This window comes from Palaemon carinicauda, chromosome 20, assembly GCF_036898095.1.
Source record: "Palaemon carinicauda isolate YSFRI2023 chromosome 20, ASM3689809v2, whole genome shotgun sequence".
NCBI classification, from domain to species: domain Eukaryota; kingdom Metazoa; phylum Arthropoda; class Malacostraca; order Decapoda; family Palaemonidae; genus Palaemon; species Palaemon carinicauda.
Genome location: NC_090744.1, coordinates 101,904,686 through 101,909,685, shown reverse-complemented (window position 1 = coordinate 101,909,685; position 5,000 = coordinate 101,904,686). Strand labels below are relative to the sequence as shown.

Below are 5,000 nucleotides of genomic sequence, written 5' to 3'. Positions count from 1 at the left end.
ATATATATGTGGGATCCCTAAATCTAATCTATTCAAATTTCTTTAGGCCGCCCAGAATTTAGGGACACCTGGTTTCTATCTTAAAAATCGTGGCAGTAGTTTTAGTCATCTGGAAGCGTTTTAAACGCTATAAAGGCTGTCTGAACAAAGATCTTGTTGTAATTTTAGTCTTCTGGAAATGTTTTAAACAGTTCTCAAAACATTTAACTGGGCCCCACAAGGTACTAGAAAAGTTAGAAGACCCAGGCCAATGAAGGACAATGAAGCGTTAAGTTGGAGATGATGGCTACAGGAGTGACTAGGCTAAATTAAACATAAAATTCCATAGGCTTTCTTGATTTGGGACTAAATTACCACAACTCTTAGGGAAGCATCCATCCTTAATAATAAAGTTATCAAATCTTCAGTTTATCATTAAAAGAGGATTAGAATTTCATTTATGATGCTTTGTTTTTTTATACTTCCATTGCATACTGTAGTGCATATCTATAAATTTCATCGATAAAATCGTTTATTTCAATTAATTATATTCACAGAGCAAAGAGAATATTACACATATATTGAATTTAAAACTTTACCCCCACAATGAATTTGAATTCATCAAACCTTTTAAGTTGAGTATTGTAGTTCAGCTATGAGATGCAAATAAAATTTTGTAAACTCCTAATGAGATTAAACAAAGACAAAGATAAACGAGGCTGATGACAATGCGGAGGGAGATTATATCTAAGAACAGGGTTGAGCTCAGAGATATGGCACAGGAAAAAAAATCATATGGCATGAATTCATTGAGGCCCTATGCATCCCATGGTTGCCAGAGGATTAAATGAAATACATGAAAAAGTCAAAATAAAACAATATTGATTTATTCATACTTACGTCCACCCGATGGTATGGGCTGACGACCTTCCTCAAAGAACTGCTGAGGTGACGCAAAACGTCCGGGATTATCAGGAAATGAGTAGGAAGGGGGCACTTGAGGGTATGGGTTGTGGTGATGAGGCATCTGTTGGCAACATGGGTGAATGGGATGCTGGAGCTGATGCTGAGGGTGATGATGATATCCAGCATGTTGGTGATGTGACATTTCATGGTGATGGTGATGAGGATGGTGGTGGTGGTGATGATGCGGGTGCTCGTGCGGATAGTGCTGTTGCATTTGCGGTAGAGGCTGCTGTGGCAGCTGGATCTCCATATGCTGCTGGATATGTGGCTGTCCATGGAATATAACCTGAGGACCGGGCTTGTGCTGAACGGTGGAAGGTGACGGGGCTGCTGAAGAGGACGCCGAAGTAGGATGGGGTGGAGCAGGTTGACAGCAGGGTTGTGGTTGAGCAGTAGGGACGGGGCTATATCTCTCCGGGTGATTGGGTATGGATTGATATGGTGTCGGTGATGAGCGAAAGGATGACTGCCGCTGCAGGTCAGCGCGCATTGCCTGCTGTTCCTGCGAGTCGATGGCGTCGTCTTCCAAAATGGTACACAGTTCTGTTCGGTGGAAGAGTGGCTGCGAAGGATCATCGTCATCCAGGTATCCAGGAAAATCATCCTGCTGATCGTCCTCCTCCATATCATCATATACATTACTGGAACTGACAGGACAGACGTCTGGAATATTCGGATGACTTTTATAAACGGAATCAAATTGCTGCTGCTGCTTCTGTTTGTTAGGAGTGTTCGCTGCTACAGCTGACATGGAATCTAGAGGCATAAACTCCTCCTCTGGAATGATGGTTGTCTGACTTTCCAGCCTGACGCCTCCGTTCAGCAAGGGACTAGTTTTAGTAGATTTGGGGCTTGTGCGCGGCAAGGGAGGCGTAGAGCGAGATGTTCCCCGCGCTGTATTGGTCGTTTGTGAAGCTGGTCTCTTCACACTCCAAAGAACTAGAGTGGCACATAGCCTGCTGAAAGGCCAATGCAAGAGTTTTTAGGTCAAGAAATTACAAACAACTGTTTGTTAAAGCATGAATATACATAAAAATTTATTATTATAAAGTATTTGACAAAGCAGTTGTGAAGATATGAGCGTATATATATATATATATATATATATATATGTGTGTGTGTGTGTGTGTGTGTATGTATGTATGTATATATACATATAAATACATATATATGTATATCTTTATATATATACATATATATATATACTTATATATACATATATACACACACACATATATATATATATATATATACATATATATATATACATATATATTTATATATATATATATATGTGTGTGTGTGTATATACATCACATGTTTCGTACCTGATAATCGGGTGGAGGAGCGTCGCTAGCTGGCGTGAGATCCAGCTGCTCTCCTAGACTTGGTGTTGACACCTCCAGCGTTGTCGTTTTGCTGGTGGAAGCTGCAATCATCGGTCGTATTAAAACGGGGAATGACGGGCAGGAGTAAAGAGAAAAAAGATAATGGGATGTTAATGCCGTAGGATATTGCAAGAGGCAGAGAAGAGTTTGATATCCTATGTACTTCATCTTAGGCTCTGTAGAATCCGTAAGCTAAATCCTATAATGATGAAACATCAAATTTGAGACACTTACATCTTTTTTCACTTCTGTACAGAACTAAAATTCGCATTTGTAATGTTTCTTCTGTTTTTGGGTGGTAGGGTTCTTTATAAATTTTGTGAGGTTTTGGGTTCTTTGGAAATTTGTGTACATATTTTCTAAAATTTTACATTCTTGTAAAATGTTTGTTTATTTACGTTTATATTCCTAGAATTCAAAAAGCATCCTTTAATCTGGAATGTATTATTTATCTTTAACTAGTTTGTTATTTTTCTTTTTTCTTTATTAAATGGAGTGTCTAATAGGAGAAACATTATTAAAGCTGATTTCATATATTGGCCCAATTATATATATATATATATATATACACATATATATATATATATATATATACATATATATATATATATATATATATACACATATATATATATATATATATATGTATATATATATATAATATATATATAGATATATATATATATATATATATATATATACATATATTAGAATATTACGAGGAATAGCTGCTGACCAAATATTTAGGAATCAATCAATATGGAAATTGTTCCACCTGAAAACTTAAGGAATAAATCAATTTTAAGAAATATTCTCCTATTCTTTTACTCTACTTCATTAAAAAATAATTGCGATGAAAGTTTGTAAACAAGTAACTAATTTAGTTTTACTCCAGTAAAAAAAACATATATAAGACTTATTTTACGCAATGAGTAATCTAATTACATTCTTCATTTACTTGAATCCTTTTTAAAAAATTATATGAAAATAGTTTAAACATCCCCATATTAAGAATTATTTCATAATTACGTATGTTTTAATGTTCTTGCCTTAGAAATCATTATTTGTGTAATTAAGATATTCTCACAGCGAAAATCAATGTTCAAATAGATAGGTCTTGGCCTCTAATATCAATGACCTATTATCCTCACCTAGACTATTATTATTCAAAGATCTACATGCTTACCTTGAAGATCACTACTAAGATATCAAGATCTTCCACTCCTAAAGTATTATATTATCACCTCGAACATTATTGCTAAGATATGGATAGTAGATATCTACTTTGCAAATAGGTAAATTGTCCGAGGTTCTAACATCAATAATCTAATCTCGACTGTTATTGCAAAGACTAGATTCTTACCTTGAAGATCACTACTTAGATATCAAGAGCCTCACCTCCACTTTGAATCTCAATACTCAAATATCTAGAAAATCTTCACCTAGAAAACCAGTACTCAAATATTATAGATTCTAAGATATTTAAGTACTGGTTTTCTAGGAAAAAAATCTAGGTATTCAAGGGTTGAGATTCAAAGTGGTGTGGATCTTGATATCTGAGTAGCGATCTTCAAGGTAAAGATGTAGATCTTTCATTCTATTGGCGTCAATGACCATCGAAGTCAGGATGCCAGAGAACTTCCAATCAATCAATCAATCTTAGACTCCAACCTCTCAGGTTTCTCCTGGCAGAACGTCTCCGCAAGAAGCAGACGATGATGGACACGTTCAGTACGAGCAGGGCCGTTCCAGTGAGCGATATGAGCAGCAACGCGAGTCTTGGCATACGACTGAGGCTCCCGTCCACGGCGCTGCTGGCAACTTCTCCCACCACATCTGACAACAAAAGCGTTGATTGATTGTGATATATTGCTCTCCATCTGGCTCGGGGTTGCTTCTTAGGGAAAATAGTGAGAAAATTATACTTTCTTTTGGATTTTTTAAGCTGGTGAAAGCTATCAGATATACACGCAAACATTCTTATGCACTTGCAAAATCAAACATACAACAATATAAGAATACTTACCATACTTTAATGCATAAAACTTACATATAAAAATGCTTACTGTTTCTATTTCTTTTTACTTAATAATTAGTAAGTTGATAAAAATTAATTTCTATCTGTAAACCAAAAAACTTTCTGATTCATTATTTACATACAAAAAAGGATATAAACTTTACCTTCTTACTTATAGATTAAATTGAAGCTTAGTTTACCAAACACTATCAAATGTGTGCATTCCTTATTTCTTCATTGCACCAACAAACCTCTTTGCGTAAAGTTCTATTCAAATCTACATAATTATTATGATGTTTACTTTTCTCCTTTTTGTCTAAAGAACCAGCGTTTTCACCAATATTTTTTGTTTTGTTTTTTACTTTTCACTAACGTGTTAATTCATTGTCATTCCACTTATTTCTACTTAAACACTTAAGAATTGATATTCACTTATTTACTTTTACAAACCACTAGGATTCTCTCTTATACCCTATTAACTCTTGTTTTCCCAAAAGAAGAATTTTACTTAAAAATTTTATTTTCACATTTCCTTGTACGCAGATGTTGATTCATAGACATTTCACTTAATTCTACTTACATACTTAAGTACTGATATACACTTACTTACATTTACAAACCACAAGGATTCTCTCTTGTACCCTATCAAC

At 35.0% G+C, this 5,000-nt stretch overlaps 1 pseudogene; it reads right to left on the bottom strand.

The window, feature by feature from the left end:
• Positions 1-5,000, bottom strand: part of LOC137660017 (nephrin-like) — a 56,326-nt pseudogene that overhangs the window by 1,327 nt on the left and 49,999 nt on the right.